The sequence below is a fragment of the Arvicanthis niloticus genome, chromosome 2 (assembly GCF_011762505.2).
Source record: "Arvicanthis niloticus isolate mArvNil1 chromosome 2, mArvNil1.pat.X, whole genome shotgun sequence".
NCBI lineage: Eukaryota > Metazoa > Chordata > Mammalia > Rodentia > Muridae > Arvicanthis > Arvicanthis niloticus.
In genome coordinates this window covers 27660796-27679939 of record NC_047659.1, presented here as the reverse complement: position 1 = coordinate 27679939, position 19144 = coordinate 27660796, and the positions used below count along the sequence as shown (strand labels likewise).

At 40.8% G+C, this 19144-nt stretch overlaps 1 long non-coding RNA gene and 1 pseudogene across 7 annotated transcripts in view; one reads left to right on the top strand and one right to left on the bottom strand.

The window, feature by feature from the left end:
* The window catches only part of LOC143441308 (uncharacterized), a 71552-nt gene that overhangs the window by 23389 nt on the left and 29019 nt on the right, over positions 1 to 19144 (bottom strand). For 6 of the 7 annotated variants that reach the window (XR_013108600.1, XR_013108597.1, XR_013108595.1 and 3 more), the window contains exons 3-5: positions 4657 to 4831; positions 4387 to 4447; positions 3494 to 3778 (exon numbers count right to left, since the gene is read on the bottom strand). This is a non-coding gene — a long non-coding RNA (uncharacterized LOC143441308). The remainder of the gene's footprint in view (positions 1 to 3493; positions 3779 to 4386; positions 4448 to 4656; positions 4832 to 19144) is intronic. The other variant, XR_013108599.1, reaches the window with a different exon arrangement.
* Positions 5486 to 6484, top strand: LOC117702931 (myosin regulatory light chain RLC-A pseudogene; annotated as a pseudogene).

Sequence of the window (19144 nt, the reverse complement as noted above, 5' to 3'; positions counted from 1 at the left end):
TACAGAAAATGTGGTACATCTACACAATGGAATACTACTCAGCTATTGAAACAATGAATTCATGAAATTCTTAGGCAAATGAACTAGAAAATATCCTGACTGAGGTAACCCAGTTACAAAGAACACATGTTACAGTATGTACTCAATAATGGATATTAGCCCCAAAACTAGCAATATCCAAGATACAACTCACAGACCACATGAAGCTAATGAAGAAGTAAGACCAAAGTGTGGGTGCTTCGGTACTTCTTAGAAAAGGTAACAAAATACTCATGGGAGCAAATATTAAGTCAAAGTATGGGACAGAAACTGAAAGAGGGGCCATTCAGAGACTGCTCCACCTGGGTATCCATCTTATATGCAGTCACCAAAGGCAAACGCTGTTGTGGATGCCAGGAAGTGCATGCTGACTGGAGCCTAATATAGCTGTCTCCTTAGAGGTCTGTCAGAGCCTGACATATACAGAGGCAGATACTCACAGCTAACCATTGAACTGATCATGGGGTTCCCAATAGAGGAGTTAGAAGACTGAAGGAGCTGAAAGGGTTTGTGGCCCCATGAGGAGAGCAACAATACCAACCAACCAGAGCTCCCAGGGTCTAAACCACCAGCCTGGGAGCACATAGGGAGGGACCCACAACTCCAGCTGTATATCTAGGGGAGGATGGCATTTTTGGGCATAGGTGAGAGAGGAGGTCCTTTATCCAGTGAAGCCTGGATGCCCCAGTGTGGTGACATCATCAATGCCACTTCATTCATTCCCAAGCAACTTCAGTCAACAAAGCTTCTTTCATGCATTTGAATGATTTTAATTACTAATAACTATACAGAGACTCTTTTGTGTACTAAATGGATGCATCACTTGTTAATAAAAAAAGCTGATGATCTGTTAAATCAGGCAGGAAATAGGAAGTAGGGATTCCAGTAGGGAGAGTGGAACTTTGAGATAGAGTTAGGCATGGGAAGAGAATCGTCCCAAACTCTGAGGAGACAGACACATGAAACTGAGGAGAGGTAACTAAGCCATGTGGCACGCATAGAATAGAATAAATGGAGTAATTAAGTTATGAGCAAGTTGGAGGAAAACACCCAGGCTTGTGACCCATTCATTTATTTAAAAAAAAAAAAAAAAAAAAAAAAAGTCATTATTTCCAGAACTGGGTTGCGAGTGAAAAAGCCTGTGGGTACAAATACCATTTAGTACTATGTAATGTGACGTGTCTCAGGTTGTGGTACAAGTTCTTTTTATACACAATCTCAAGTAGTCCTAGGAACTCTCTTTGTTTCACTTTATAAATAAAGAGAATTCGTTATTGACATTGAGGCAGACTGGAAGAACAAACCAACTTTGGAAATTGGTTGAAGAAAAACATTTCAAGAAATGTAGTCACAGCAAGTGCACTGAAACTGAGAAGTTAAGCTGAGCAAAGAAAGGCTCAAGGGGTGTTAGCTTTAGCAATGTGGCCAATTAGGAAAGAGAGCTCTAAGGGGAGGAAGTCAAAGTGACTCCTGAGGGGAAAAATTACCCCTGAGGTACCCCAGCATGGAGAAGGGCAGAAGTGTTAAACAGGAAGGAGAGTGCTCCTGGAGTAAGTTCCAGTCCCATGAAATATTTCAGTTCTGACACTGAGAGATAATACAATGAATGATCTTAAGTAGTTTGACCTTAGTTTTTTTGGTCTGTCAAATTAACTAACTTTAAAAAAAAGTGAAGATTTTTATTTTTATATTACTCTATGTATTACATTGGGAGGTTCATTTTTATTGCATTTACCAGATGTTTTGACCCATGGTAAGTCAATCCACTAACACTGCTCTGTCTGTAAAGGAGGCATTATTGTGACAGGGATCTTGTTAAGACCAAGATCCTTATTAATAAGTTATGGAGCAGGGTTGTTATTCTACCTTGTAATAAGCCTTCAGTCAGAGTTGATGGCTCCTGTCTATGGAATAAACCCTTGAAAACATCATTCCCAGGCTGAACTAAGAATAGACTCCATGGAGGACCAAGGTGCCAGCTTGAAAGCCCTAAGAGAAACGTAGCCAAAACAATGGCCCTCCATTTAGGAGGGAACAGACAGTGCCACACTGGGATTGACTGACAACAAATGGAGCCATTGTGATTTCAAGATGAGGTGTGATGGGAGAAGTCAAGTCTGATTCTCTATATTTTGTCATAAGCCAGTGAAAGAACTGAGTTACATGTGACCATTTAGCCCTAAACATGTTGGCATCCAGCCGCCTTCTAGAAATGGCAAACACTGAGGGTACATCTCACACCATAGCATGCAAAGACATACAACTTGTGCCTCTGACTATGTGTCTAGTAGACACCAAGCTCACAAATAATACATATGCCAGGCAAATGGAACTTGGGAAGGCTAAAATAGCACAGACATTTCTTCATACAATAAAAACAGCGTATGCTCAGCGAGGAAGCAGATCATATTTGTGAGCAGCATAAATTCCCATTGTCATATTTTTACTACTCTCTCAATGTAAAAAGGCTCAGACTGTATCATCAGCAGGGTCTCCACAGATGGAGGCTTTAAGAGTTTGCACACATCCCCTCTCTCCTCAAACTCACCTCCAACAATTATGCCCCGAGATCTGCTCCGTGGATACAGAGAGGTTCTTTCCTGTGCCCAGATAAAGCATGCCAAACTAAGTAGTTTGAACTCTGTGTGCATCTGATTGCAAACTGTGTATATAATTCCATAGTTTATAAATATAATGATCTTCTAATAGACCTGCTGGGCATAAGTGGGCAGCTTAATGCACTCAGTCTTCAAATCTTCGTGTTAATTACTTTTGCTCCCAAACTGTGTGTGAGAGGGTTGTTGGGGGCGGGGGGGTGGGGGGGAGAATCAGATAGAGGTTAGAATCTGGCCTCAGCAACTTGCTGGGAGAACGGTCCGACAGTCACTTAACCCCTTACGGTGTCAGTTTGCTTATCTATAAACTGAAGATTAAATATTTACCTCACAGAGTTGCCTTTGTGGCTTAATGAGACATAAAGAACTTGTGAAACTACTTACTTGGTGCTAAGCATATAATAAGCCCACAATAAGTGCTAATTAATTTTAAATTTGATACGGAGAGGAAATGCATGTGAGGAATCAGATTACGCTTTAAAGGCTGCGGTAGACGCCCCCTGTCTGTCCTCCGCAGCTGCACTGGCTCTGGCTGATTTTGTCTGGGAAGTGGGATAAGAGTAAGATTTTAGGCTGCCTCTAAGTTCTTAAGAAATGCTCCCTTTAGTTTGATCCAGTCAGGTGTCTGCTGGCAAAAGTAATCTATGGCCAGCTAACATGCAAACGGGTGGGTGGGGTGGTTGGTTTTTCCTCACAATGAATTTATACCCATTTCCTGTAATGAGCTAAGTTAAAAACTGACAGACAAGTAAGCGGGAGAAAACACTAGATGTTGAAGTAGGAAGTACACAGCAGCCCAACCCTGGAGAGAGAGAAGACCGAAGCACGGGCTTGCTTACTTGTCTCACTCAGGGTCCATGCTAGCCTGTGTTGCAGCGTTTGCAAGCACGCACACAACGGTTCCAGGGCCACTGAAGCCTGTTCCAGGCAAGCTGGCAGCCAAGTCTGAGAGAGTGGGCTTGGTAATGCAGGAGAGTGGGTGAAGGTACTGGCGGCTGTACTACGCCTAACGCCATCCCGGAAGTGGCACAGTCTCCGGGAGATGTCATCAGTTGGTAAGTCAGAATTGCAAGGTCTTTAACAATTTTGATTTAAAAATGTTGATGAATGGCTCTGCGTCTGCCCTGGCAAGGGAGGAAAATGTAAAGAGAATCAATTTTCTTAGCGGACAAATTAACCCTTTTCCAGAAGAGCCGGGAACAGTGTAAACAGAATCCATACAGCTGCACAATAGACACGTTGGTGTCTTTGTTCCCTCAGATCCTCCATGACATCACTTTTTATATCATCACTTCTCTGATACAGAAGGTCTGAATAGGTGAGCTTTACTTGGCATTAGTAGACACCAGGATTGCCACTTAGGAAGCATTCCCTATTCACTATGGGATTTGATAGGACTCTTGATGATAATGAAATAGGCACAGTGCTGCCCATCTGATGGGCGTCTTGGGTAATATGAGCGAGCAGTCTATGTGAGCTGGGGCCACCTTAACAGAGTTTCTAAGTTGCACTATGATCTGATTACTTTCTGGCTAAGACATGGACCCATTTGGTACTGGAAATGAGTCGTCTGTCTTAGCTAGGAGTTTGGGGTTTTCCCAAAAAGTAGCTGGAGAATGCTCAGGAGAATCTGATGAAGAGAAGAGGAATGGGAATAACTGTTCTTCATATAGAAAATGTACATCAAGGTCAATTCCATGAAGACTTTTCCACACCATCAAAGCATACTTACCGTTAGTTCACAGGGAGATGATTCCAAGTTGGTTTAGCCAAAGACACATGCTAGAGTCACTCTACTCATAGAAAACAGAAAAATATGCAATAAAGTCAAAACATTTGCTATCTACATCATGCCAAGATGAAAAGCAGAGAGCAGACTTAAGGGCCAGCTGTAAGCAACTAAAAGTACATAAAAGAAACAGGAAAGTACTGGATCTTAACGTATAAACACCCTCCAAGAAGGAGAAGCATGCAAGAAGAGCCCTTGATCTCCCGGACTCACCATGTGGTGTTTCTGGGCTCCAGTGGAGGGATAGAGTCCCAGATAGTCATGGAAAGCTGATATGATAGAGATGAATATGAGGAGAGACAAAAGCACTGTAAACTATAGTCCGAGATCCTGGAGTGGAGAATCCTGCACAGAGCGAGACTTCCAGGTATCTGGAAAGACTTTCCCACTTGGAAAAAAAAAAAAAAAAACTAAGTATTAATCAGTGCAAACAAGGAGTTACCCACAGTCATGGAAATAACCATTCAAAAGCAATGGAGCGTGGTGGTGGGGGGTTGTTTAAGAAAATGCTTTGATGCTCACACAGGAACAAGAATGGTCTCCATACTCATTTTTACTCATGTATACACAATGGGAAAAAAGTGTGTGTGTGTGTGTGTGTGTGTGTGTGAGAGAGAGAGAGAGAGAGAGAGAGAGAGAGAGAGAGAGAGAGAGAGAGAATGCGTGAGTACACATGTGTGCATTCCCATACACATGGAGGCCAGATGAAGACTGTGCTCTGCTCTATCGTTCTCTGTCTTTGTCCCTTGAGATAGGCTTTTTCACTGGTACTTCAGTTCAGTTGATGGCTAGCAAGTCTCAACATTCCTCCTGTCTATGCCGCTCCCCCCCCCCCATAATATTGTGGTTACAGGTCCAAGAAGCCACGCACAGCTTTGTATATGGGTCTGGGATTCGAAACCTGCGTTCCCATGCTTGCAAAACATATCCTTTTACCTACCGAGCTATCTCTCCAGCCTGGAAAATTAGATACAGCAGTTTGGCAAAATTAAAGGCTACTTTGGTATTACCTAACAAAGCTGAAAAGCAGACTTTGAACGGAGCAATTGTTTTCCAGTAACAGGTTCATGTTCCAGAACAGAGGTTAAGATTCAAAGAAACTGATAGCTAGAAAGTCTGTGAGGGCAGGCGGCAGAGCTTCTCAGAGAGGCTCACTCAGAGCTTCTCACTCGAGGCTGAGCAGGGATTTAACCGCCACCATGTCGAGCAAAAGGGAGAAGACAAAGACCACCAAGAAGCGCCCTCAGCACACAACATCCAATGTGTTAGCCATGTTTGACCAGTCCCAGATCCAAGAGTTCAAAGAGGCCTTCAACATGATCGACCAGAACCGGGATGGCTTCGTTGACAAGGAGGACCTTCACGACATGCTGGCTTCAGTGGGAAAAAAAATCCACCGATGAATACCTGGAAGCCATGATGAATGAGGGTCCGGGTCCCATCAACTTCACCATGTTCCTCACCATGTTTGAAGAGAAGCTGAATGGCACTGACCCGGAGGACTTCATCAGAAACGTCTTCGCGTGCTTCGATGAGGAAGCGATCGGCACCATCCAGGAGGATTACCTCAGGGAGCTGCTGACCTCCATGGACGACCGCTTTACAGATGGGGAAGTGGATGAGCCGTACAGGGAGGCACCCATTGACAAAAGGGGGAATTTCAACTACATTGAGTTCATACGCATCCTCAAGCGCGGAGCAAAAGACAAAGGTGCCGACTGAAGAGCTGAGGCTTCCAGTCAAACGTTCCCTGTTGCCACTGGAGTATTGCTGAGATTTTTCTCCTGGAGCCCATCACACGCCCTAGCTTTACTGCTTCATGCCTTTCTTGTTTTGTATCTATTCTCAGCCACTTTAGGCCATGTGTACCTTTATAATCAGACTGGAAATGGGACTTTCTGTCATTATACGAGAAAGTAAGGTAATTTAACTTCCAGGCAGTCTCGTCCCTTGTAATAACTGCAGCCCACACAGTCAATAAATTTTTTTCAGAGAAAGTTATCCACTCAATTTTTTTTCTGAGTGATAATTAAACTTCCTGATAAAATAAAAAAAGATTCATAGAAACTAAGAAATTAAAAATATATATATATAATGTCTGATATACAATAAAAATTCCATGCAAAGCAATCATAAAATAACAACAGAATGATGAACAAAACCCACCCATTAAAAATTGACCAAGAGCCGGGCAGTGGTGGTGCACGCCTTTAATCCCAGCACTTGGGAGGCAGAGGCAGGCAGATTTCTGAGTTCGAGGCCAGCCTGGTCTACAGAGTGCACATCAGGACAGCCAGGACTACACAGAGAAACCCTGTCTCGAAAAAAAAAAAAAAAAATGTTGCTACCCACGTCCGACCAGCAGAATAAGGCAACGGCAACCGAGCGGTTTATTCAGCTATCCCTGTACTGCGAGCTTCTTCTCTCTCTCCCCTTTCTTCTCTCCCCAGCTCCGGCAGCCCCTTATAAGCATTGCCTTAATCCTATCAGCAGCTGTCACGAAGTCACTCGTGATTGTCTTTTTCTCTCAAACAATGTCTATGCCAAGGGCCACCTTGTAATGGCGAGAGCGGAGCCACTTCCCACCAAAAAAAAAAAAAATTGACCAAGAAATGGCACAGATGATAAACCTGGACAAGGATATGGAAGCATTTGTCATAACTGCATTCTGTGTGCTGAAGCGGTCAGTAGACTTGGCTGCCATCATGACTGAAGGATTGGTTCTCCTTGCTTTCACCTTCTACCTCCCTCATTAGATATTATTGGAAGGGGTCCAGCTGTAACAATGAGAGACATCAGGCTTTTTCAACATCAGGCTGAAACCCCACCCCACTCCCAGTTCCCTATGTAAAACAGGGAGCAACTCCTAAGTAAAGTCTCTAAGTAAAATAAAGCCCCGAGAGTAAATTAGAAAACAAAACCAACAAACCAACGCCCAGGCAAAAAGAGAGCAGAGCTATGGACCAGCTGAGCACACTTCGCCCCTGTGACCAACTTGTTTAATGTGTCAGCCCAGCACCTTGGTCCCACTGCATCCTGTGAGAACCTTGAGCTCTCAGTGCCTTGCTGCTCTGGCAGCTTTACACCAGCTTGAACTCTTTAGGAAGACACTCTCCTCCCTCAGATCAAAGTCCCCACAGTTAAGATTACATCGGAATTTACAGCAGAACATTCTTTCTCTCATGTGGTTGAGGAAAAGAAAGAGTGTCACCATCCCTTTTTTAAAAGATGATTTAATCCTTTAAGACTTCGTGCCTTTTAGTGGACATTTTATAGAAAATTTTGAAGAGCTTCAATGAATTCCATTAAAATGAAACATAAACGGAAAGGAATTCCTTCCTCCTAAAGTGGTTCCATAATATTCATTTGATTCTCACATCAATTAGGCTCTTAGTCACTCTTTCAAGACACAGCTTGGTTGGGTATCTTCTGTGGCGTTCACGTGTTTTTCTAACAATAGGCTGATGGGCTCACTCATCATTGCAAGTCATTCACATTCAGAATCTTTCTCACCAAGTGGAGCTGAAGGTCTAGATGCTACTAATCTACTTGCCTTTGGTTCTTGGTGCTTTCGTTATTTAAAGTCTGACCTGGATAGTTTCCAACAACGCACCATTATTTGGGTTTAGCTAACTAAGTATACAGGCGTTTCAGAATTAGCACCATGGTGGGGCTTACGTGAAAGAATTTAATTGATTTTGAAAGTACACCGCACACCACACACACAGGCACACACACACATAAACACACTCTAATAATGAAGAGAAAGCCCCTGTTTCAGAAAGAGTTGAAATTTCACCATAATCTAGAGAGCAAAGAAAAGTCTCATCTCTCATGTGGACAACAGACTGAGATCACAAGTGCGGAGGACAAGGTAAAAGCTGGGAAGGTTTGAACTGTGCGGCTCCGCTCTGCAGCAGCTGCTTCTTGGCTCCTCTCCCAGCAACTTCAGCACTAAGACTGATGGCTAAGAAAACACCAGAAGGTCAGTAAGTAAGAGCCTGTGAAGGGACTACATCTGAATACAGACCAAAAGAAGGCAAGAAATCTTCCCATGGAAGACGTTAAGACAGATCTTCAAAGAAATTCTGTATATACTTTGCATTTCTATCCACTCTTGGTCATTACTAGTCAGCTCACAGGCAGGAAAAGAAAAGTGTAGAAAGTGCTAAAAACAGCCACCTGAACTATTTCAACACCCCAGTGTCCTGGGTAACTGGTAACACAGTGGCCAAACAGATGACGCAGGGTCATATTCCAGAGGCTGAAAGCATAATGAATCTTAGAAACAGAAACAAGGCTTTTATAACCACAGCAGGGGGTGGTGATGACTGCGTGCTCATCTCCTCTCCGATTTTGTCAGTGCAGAGATATGCCCCACACAGGATTTGGATATAAGTGCTTCTAGCGGCGTTGTTCACGATAGCCTCAACCAACGTTCTTGGTCTTCAACAGGTGGATGGTTAAACAAATTGGGATTAAAAATAGAATATTACAGGATAAAAGAGAAAAGAGAGCAAGATAAGAAGCCCAAGTCCCTGTGTATACAATGGCCTGGCAAATGGTAAAATTGGCATACTTTGTAAAATCATCCAGATACCAAAAGTACAAGTGACATGCTATTTACATGAAAGTCTGTGAAGGAAAATAAAACCTGCAAATTTGTAGGGTGAGCAGCCGGGGAGAGGATGCAGCTGATGGTGGAGACATGTTTCGTATTGATTGGTGCTGGTTATAAAAACTGCACATAGTTGTCAAGCTCACTTAACTTTAGATTTCAGATGGTATTCTACTTTTTTCTACGAAGTTCTGCCTCAGTAAAATAGATTTTTAAAAACTGAGATGTATTTACTTAACTAGGAGAGAAAGCTAATATTTAAACATTTCTGTGATACTCCATTCAAAAATCATTTGGAATGGGTTAAAAATATGGAAAACACTTGGCTATATAGTGTCACTTGTATCTTTTTATGTGAAATGTGTCTATTTTCTCCAAACGTTGAGGGAGCCTCCTCCTTCCAAGGCATAAGGTGGATTAGTGTTAGGTTTTTATGAAACATAATGAAAGAGCTGGAACGTTCCTAGTTGCTGACCGGACAGAGTCCGGTCTTCATTCTTTGACTCAAGACATTATTAAGCAGTAATCACAGGTTACACACAGAGTCAGTTTCTCCATCTTCTGCTCTCGAGGACTCTTTCATCAAATGGTATGAAATACTGAGTAGTACTGAAGTCAGCCCGGCATCTCATCACAAAGCGATGGATGAAGACAAATCCATCCATAGTGACACTGTGGACCCTGAATCCTTGTTCTCCCACCACGTGCCATCTACGTCTGCTAAGGACAATAAATAATAAGACATCCAAGTAATGGACAGTGAGAGACAAGTTTCTCCTGAGCTCTACAGAAGAAACAATGGAGCAGAACCTGCAGATGTTCCTTTTTCATGAGGACAGTTGAGCACGTGATCCCTCCACCCTTCTGATGGAAAACACTGGGACTGATGATCTGATAGGCACAGAAAAACAGCAGAAAAGTTGCTGCGATCCTCTGATCGTAATCAATAGTAACTGGATATTCTTCACTCTACTGTATATTTTACATCTATTGACTTCTCTCGTGTGCTTGGCAACCATAAGAGGTAGTAGGGTTTAATACTAGCACCATTGTACATACATTGGAACTGGACGGTAGACAGTGTGGGAAATAACTATCCTGGAGTTGTACGGATTTCACTTTGTGAAAAGATTCAAACTCAGGTCCCCACTTTGGGCCTTTATTTTGATAGTTGGGGTTTATTTTGTTGTTATTTGAAAAGAAAACAAGTTCTCTCTGCTTAACCCAGAATGTACTTGAAATGACTGTAGTACCCAGGATAGTCTCAAACCTAAGATCCTCCTACACCAGCCTGCTAGCTTCTGTGGAGAAACCTCTGACCTATTATTGAAGTTGCTACTGTATGTCTGCTGTGTTTGTTAGGGTTTTTTTTTTTTTTTTTTAAAGACAATATGTTTGTTTGTTGTATTTTTGAGGCAGGGTCTCATGTATTCAAAGCTAGCTTCAAATTTGCTATGAGCTGAGAATGACCTTGCATTTTTGATATACTCTTGTCTGCACTTTCCAAATCTTGTGATTACAAGTGTGTTCCCTGTCATGCCTTCTTTAATATGTCTTTATTTCCATAATCTATAATAAAAAGAACACAAGTAACTCTATATAGCCAAGTAGTTTTTTCATACTGTTAATCCATTCCAAATGATTTTTGAATGGACTATAAATTTCTATAACATAGTCTTTGGAATGACTTATAAGTCTCACAAGAAAACTGGTTTCATGACAATAAAAGTTCACAGAAACCAGTCTATGGGGACTATTTTTATGTGATATTTGGGTAGTACTGAATAAAGATACATTATAAATGAAGCTAATCTTTCTTTTTTTTCTTCCTTTCTTTCTTTCTTTCTTTCTTCCTTCCTTTCTTTCTTTCTTTAACATAATAATGTAATGATAAAGTGTATAAATCACCTAGTTGGCTAAGACAATCATTCATGCTCTAATTTAATTATTACAATACCTATTGTATAAGGTAATCTATTTGCAATTTAAAAAAAAAATGGATTTTGAAAGACCAAATAAATGGCTAAGTGAAACAGAGCTCGGAATCTACACAAGTTCTGTCCAATTCCAAAGCCCACATTCCCAGATCACTAATCTGGGACTACTTAAGAGCATCACATGACTCCGTTTTCTGCCAACTGTGACTCCATATGGGAACAACTCTGAAAGGACCATAAAAAGGGGGAGGGGGATAGGTAGCTGCAGCTGAGTCTGTTGTCTAAAGCTTTTGTTTTTACTTTCAAGAAAAATCTGAGAAGTGATTATGAATTTGCTTAATTGAGTGAATCCCAGATGACTTTGTTATTTAGGAAATACTGAGACTAGGAATCCTGTTATTCCAGAGCCCTGGTTTCTTGAAAATCCAATCGAATACCTTTAAAAAAACAAACAAACAAACAAACAAAACCAAAAAAAAAATGTAATCTATAACTGAGGATCTATTGCCAAGAGGACTCTTCTGAAGACAGAGTGAAAAAGCTCTATCTTCCCTCCATATAGGTGTTCCATTATCAAGATATGCTAATGAGGTTCTCCTGCCAATGTTAAGTGAAGGTAATAACATTTGACTTTACAAGTGAAATAAAGAACAACTTTAATCATAGGCTGCCTTATTTCCCTCACTTAGGATACATCAGGAAAATTTCTATTACATACGACATCTGCCTTTTATGTCCTACAGTCACAGGCATGGGCCAGAACAAACCCTGTAATCTACCCTCTGCTTCCCTGTTAAATCATTTATCTGCTTCAAATTTGAGCTGGGCCTGGTTTTGTCTAGTGTGCTAGCTACCAAGTCCACTTGGACAACCAATGATTCTCTTCCTAGTTTAAGCTCCATGGCCTTGTTGATTTCTACATAGTTCCTTAATAGAAGAACTCAAATGAACACTGACTAAATATTTATGGTTCAGGATCTTGGGTAACTGCTTTAGAATTCTATCATACTTATATAACATGTAATCATTAGGGAAATATGAAGAAAAAAACAGTACAATGCTTTTTTGCAATTTCTTGTTCATGTATACTTAAAGAGGATTTGAATGCATAAAAGAAAAAGACAATATACGTGCATTTTTTATCAAAATATTTTCTAGCAGGATAAGACTGAAAGAGTCTAAGGAAAATCTTCCAGTGAAAGGTAATTGCTGCGCTTGGAGCCATGAAACTTTAGGAAATAAGGAATGCTGAATGAGTAAGTACATGAGACAAATCAGAGTTGACCTTGACTTTATAATACAATACTAATGACATTTTGGGCTGAAAATACACAAAGAATTAAAACACACATCATGAGTATAATAAAATGAAGAAAATGAGTGAATGGAGTTGAGTATATTAATATCCTACTGTTGGGAAGTTTTAAATAATTACATTCCAAGTGACAAGGAAAAACCAAGGATGGGAATTACAATTTTGAGTGTAATTATTACATAGTTAATGAAAGTGTGTGTGATTAACAATCAATAAAGTGAAAGAAATAGAAAACAACCAAAAAACGATAAGAAAGAATAAATCTAGAATGATTTTCAAGGTGAGGCAAGAACAAAGCTGAGCTACATCAGATACATTTAGCAGGAGCACGTCAAGAACGCTCACTAAAAGGCAGAGACTAAGAATGGATCTGACAAACTATATGCTACTTAGAAGGCTGGATGATTTTCTCACCACCCTCCAGCCAAGAGAGAGAGAGAGAGAAAGAGAGAGAGAGGAGAGAGAGAGAGTGAGAGAGAGAGAGAGAGAGAGAGAGAGGATGAACTATATGGGTGTGTTAAAATGACTGGAAGAGTAGAAAATGTAGAACAGTATTCAGGGGCTGGAGACATCACTCAGCAGTTGGGCCCACTGGATGCCTTTGATAGGACCCAAGTTCTGTTCCCAGCACCTGCATCAGGAGGCTCACAACTGCCTGTAACCCCAGTTCCAAGGGATCTGAAGCTCTCTTCTGTCCTCTACAAGCACCCCAACACAGGTAGGATTCACTCACACCAACATATGCACATACACATAAAAATTAATCTTTTTCAAAAAGAGAACCATGATCAAGAGATGCCTATTGTGGTGATTAATTACAATAGCAACGTTTCCTGAAACTGTGGCCACTCTTTCGTGTTTTGCTTTTGCTTGGTATGGTTTGATTTTTTTTGAAATGCAGCCTCATTCCATAACCCAAGCTAAGTTGAATGCTGTCTTGGTCTCCCATCTTTAGGAAATAATAATTTTTAATATTTACTGTCCTGTGATTTTCCAGGGGAGTTTGTTTCTATTTGTTCCATATAGAAAAAGCCACAGCAGATTTTTTAAAAAATCCATCCAAGTCCATCCTGGTGATTCATTTAGTGGACTGGGATTACTTATGGGAGCACAGATAGATCTAACTGAATTAATTATTTATTAGTTAATTGACAAACTTGATCTGACATATGAATGCACACATGTAAAGAATATACACTTTTGGATTAAGCATTTACAAAGATGGTTACATTTAACGAATTGAGCATGCAGAAATGTTTGTAAGCTACAACTGGATGGCTGAAGCAAAAGGATTCCAAGTTCAAGGCCAACCAAGGATACATAAGAAGGGAGTTGGAGGCCAGATTCCACTATATATAAAAACACTGTCTCAGTTAGAAAGTAATACTGGTCTTTGTATATGAACACTGCTGCCAATCTTCAGAAATTCCAAAGGATTGGCACCCAGCAGAGAGGAACTCTCTTATCACAGGAGAACTCAAGGTGAAATCAATTTCAAAAGGTAACCAGGAAACCAGCAAATATTTGAAAACCAAATATTCCATTTTGAGAGAACACAGGGGTCAAAGAAAATATTCTAGTAGAAATTAGAAAGTATTTTTGCGGTGAAAATAAGCAAATCACAGCACATCCGACACCCCAGGGTACAGCACAATCTTGAGGTTGAGGAGAAATCTAAGCTTTATAAGTGCTTATCAGAAAAGAGGCTTAGTTTGTGAGCCAGTTGAATACTGGAGGAAGTTACAAAAAGCAAAAGCAGACTTGTCCTGCCCTTCTCTATTTGAAAGTGTTTCAAATCCTCAGGTTTTTAAAAGAATACCTTTCCAAATCCATGTATCTGTCAAAGAGGTGCTGCTGTTGGGTTTAGAACAATGGAGCTTCCTGTAGTCAATCTGATGATTTTGGGGATTCATGCTGCTGCTCTGTGAACTCGCTGTACATCTTTGTCTTAAAGGCCTTCATAGGCACATAGATTTGTATCTCAGAATGCTATTATAAGTACTAATATATGTTTTGAAAGATTTTATAGCTCTGCTGATGATAAGAGCAATATAAATGCAAAAACAGATCTGTTCTTCAAACCATTTACAATGTTCAAAATAAAGGAGAGACGCGAGAAACTGAAAGGTGAACTGAACCACAAAATTGGAGTGTTTCCCTCCTGATTTCAGTCGTAAAGCACCCTAGACTTCATGGAATAAAGATAAGGGTGGATGTAGCATTGCCGTCCCAATACATTAATAATCATTCCAAAAACAAGGTAAATGCCAGAAGAGACAAAAGACGTTCTTAAATATAACAAGCAATTCCGTCTCCTCAAATTCATAATAATGATACCGTGGATATCAAACTGATACAAATCCCTGTGAGCAAACTGCTTATTCTCCCTTCACCAATTAGTCCATTCAGCTGTAAACCAGTGCCATGTCCCACGGTGGGTGCAACCAGAAGCTTAGTCTCAAGAATCCAAGAAACAGAATGCTTGTGGGCATCTAATTTAGGGGATCACTCTAAGCAGACAGAGGTCCCTGCTTCAGAAAATCTTCCTTGTCTACAGTTTGAAAAGGAATATCAGCCAGTTCCACAAATGGAGAGAAATGGAGGGGAAGGCTTTCTAATACAAGCAAAGGCCATGTATAGATCTGAAGAAAAGGCATGGCTAAAGGCCCAGCTGAAGAAGGATCACTGGGTAGGATCCTTGGGTGAATGGCTCAGTGAAGAGGGCTAGGTGAAGCCGTAGGAGGCTACACAGGCTGAAGAGACCATGATCATCTGCATTTTCTCAAGGACAGGCTGAGGCAGAGATTACCTGCAAAACACCTTTTGCACTAATTAAGTTCTTTTGCCATAGAAAGTGTTCACAGCTTATGGGTGGTTATTTGAGGGAATCCCACGTCTCAAGTTCTACTTAAGAAAGACATTGTTAATTATAATATAGAATGTGTAGTATAGAATATCATTTATGATAAAAATCCAAGTCATTCTAATTTGCCTGCCGGAACCCATGGACTATGAGTTTTCATTAGCAAAGCATGCCTTGTCTGACTTCTGCATATACATGGGCAGGCCAAATACTGCCCAGTGGCCACTAACTCAACTTGTTAGGGTTCTATTAGTGCACTATTCAGGGTATGATCAAAGCATGCCTTGGTTCACAGGTACCAGCGATCCCAGTGTGACTATATTACTAAATTCCTGGGTAGTGGTCTTGTGAATCCAAAAGGTTTCAAAAATAGTTTTTCTGAAGACTGAGAACACACATACATGTTCATTGTGTATATATGATGAGTGCCTCTTGAATATAAACTCATTTTCATATTCTGGAGTATATGTTTATACATAATGAGATACATGATGGTTGGGACCCTAGTCTAAATAGGAAATTCATTTCTCTGTGACATAGTGTTCTATACACATAACCTGAAGGTAATTTCATACAGTAGTTTAGTTCATCCCTTTTTGTGTGGGAATGGGGTGGAAAGATATATATCTCTGTGGTGTACATGCACACCGAGGAAGGTATTAGATGATCTTCTCCATCACTGTTCATTGTTTTGCTTTAAGACATGTCTCTCACTGTACCTAGAACTAGGCTGGTGACGAGCAAGTTCTAGTAACCTCCATCTCCACTCCCCTCAGTAGTGGGGCTACATATTTGGTCAAGTATGTCTCCAGCTCCTCGTCTGCACTTTGGCCATGCTTTATTATGTCAGGACTCAAAGAAATTCATGTTTGCATCATTTTGCATATCAGATCTTGAGACTAGGAGACTCAGTCTGGGATCAATAAAGCATCACATACTTTGTAAACATGAGCTTTTGAGAAGATGGTACAGAGGGTAAACTTTATGAGATTTGAAGTGAGAATTAAACCAGATGTGATAACATCTGTCTCCAACCTCCGGTGTAGAACCTAAAGTAGAAGGATCCGAGTTTGAGATTAATTTTGGCCACGAAGTAGATTCAAGGCCAACCTTGGCTACAAAGTTAGACTTTGTCTTTCTCAAAGTTTGTCTTTGAGAAAATTAAAACCCACTCTATATGCACAGGTGTCCTAGGTAGCAGCTAACATATTTTGAATATGCCAGGGACAGCACAAAGTCTTCTAAAGTTATTTATTATGCTCATTTTTTATAGCTGTCCTACACGTATCTTACATTATTCGGTAATAACCATGAAGCTCAGGAAACAGGTGGCTTACTCAACAGGTAGCTTCTATCTCAGAAGCAGCAGGGATGAAGTTGGGACTCTAATTGAGTTGTGTCTGATTATTTAAGACCTTGATCTCGGATTTAAATCTTCCCACCACACAGTGACCAACCTGAGTTCCTCCGAATCATCCAGACCAAATGTTGAATGCTGCATCAAGATTCTCCTCCTCCCATTTACCAACCCATAAAAGGATCCCTGTGTTGTGCCTTTGCTGTCTCAGGACCTCACCCCAGTGAGGAAGAACTCTCCATCTGGTATATGTAACACCCAAAAAACCCACAGGAGGCACAGCAAAACATTGTATTTCAAAGTGCTTCCTGCATGTCAGAGAAAAAGATTTGACTCCTCATCCAATTGGCATGTGACCATCTATGACTTAGTTTGCCCCCATGCCTTTGGTTTACAGTAGTACATAATTTGTAGACACTTTTCTGATAAGTAGAATTAAAATTGTAGTGCTTTATATAATTTCTGGCATAGAGCAAAAGACAACACCTTGCTTCACTCCTGTTACTTGTCTTATGTATACAATGGTAATCACTTTCTCGTAGCTCTTCTAAAACATCATGACCAAGTGAACTGTGGAAAAGATGGTTTGCTTTGTTGTTCGGTTCCAGAGGGAGGCATCAGAGCAGGACGCTAAGAGATTACATCCTTTCACAGAGAGCCAACAGACAGAGAATGGCAATAAACTCTCAAAGCCTACCTCCTAGGATATATTTCTCTCCAAGCAAGGCTTCACCTCCTGGAAGTTCCATAATCTATACAAACAGCACCACTAACTGGAAACCAAGTGATTAGGTACATGCAATTATGGGGAATATTTCTCATTCAAACCACCACATTCCACTCCCTGGTTCTGATATCATAATCATGGCCACAACACAATAAAAATGTATTTAGCTCAAGTTTAAAGGACTCCATCATCTTAAACAGTCTCAGCACTGTTTCTAAGTCTAAACTATCTTCTGAGACTCAAAGCAATCTCCTCACTGTGGCCCTCTTATACTCAAAAAGAAAATTACATTATTTCCAACATACAATGGCACAGAATACAATTCCTCGTTACAAAAGGGGAAAACTGGAGAACAGCAAGGAAATACTTGAACCAAAACAAAACCCAAAATCCAGCAGGGCAAACAACAAATCCTGTAACTTCATAATCAGTGTGTGAGGCTGTAGATTTAGTGGACTTACAGAGCTCTACTTTTTCAGCTTTGCTGCTTGCAACATACATCTCTCCCACTGGCTGATCCCACACCCTATATAAAGCTTGCCTGAACAACATTGACAATTCCAACAGTGTGTGGTCTCCATTATCACCCAGTCTTCATTTTCACAGATTAATGCAAGGGTCACTCACAGAACAGGTTGCCTGGCTGCACTGGTTCTCTGAAACTGCAGAGGAAGAGTCCATGAGCCTCTCAATCTTTCATTCCTGCAAAGCTAGTGCCATGTAAATGATACCACTAAGTTTAGCTGCCAGCTACAGATATATACCCACATTCCCTTGAACCACAGTTGCAATAGATTTTTTATGTTGAAGCAGTTGCTTTCTAAAACAAGCAACCTTTAAGCTTATCAGGCTTGGATCTTGTCCTGATGGTACCTACTGTTCCCATTGTTGTAGGGAAATGCAGATGGCCACTCCTTAGTGGTGCTAATTCTCATTAACAATTAAAACATCTCTTTTGACACATGACTGTTCTTTAAAGTTAAGCTTCTTAGAGTTCTTTTTCTCTCTAAACCATACATTTTGTTTTTTCTTCTCCACCTATTTGCTCTTTTTTCTGTTGTACATCTGCTTAAGTGCAACCAATTACAACCATTTCACATACTCAACATTATGTTGCCTTAAAATTTTCTGTGCCAAAGAAATTAGTACATTTGTATTTTATATTAATTATATTAAATTATATAAACTAAATTACAAAAAATAGTGTGGAAACTTAAGGGTTCTTTGGAAAGTCAGTTGGATGGTGCTTTGCTGGGACAACCATGTGAAGGAACATTTAGTTAAAATGGACACAGGTATGAAAGGCTAAGGCAGACTTATGAAGGAATGTTTCGCTGAAGCAGACACAGGAGAGAGGATGTGTGAAAGGACATGTGATGAAGGATTCTTCGCTAACAACATGCATGTATTGGTTTGCCTTACATTGCATAGTTGAACTCCATTTGTTGGGACTCAGGATGATTGGATGCACGTGCTGAGGCAAGACATGTGCTGAGACAAAGCACGTGGAGGACATGTGACCTTTGGAGGGTATAAATAGGACTTGACAGTGATGGAGGTTGAGCATAGCTTGCCAGTAGAGCTAGCTGTGCAATGCTTGTGGGTCTCGTGTCTTCCCTGATCTTTGTTTCCCTGAGAGAGGCACACCTGAGAACTTCCAGTGTTCCTCCTGATCCCTCCTGCTCACTTAAGCCAATACTGAGGCCTGGCTGTCTCCACTAGGTCACACCACTGCTGTCGATAACCTGACTCTACCAAACTGACTGCTAGTGTATCCATGAAGGGTTTGTGAGTGGATTGAGCTGCTGCTGCTGACCTGTGAACTGAACTGATGATTTCCAGACAACACAGACAGGAGTTGCTCCAAAGAACCTTTCTAAACAA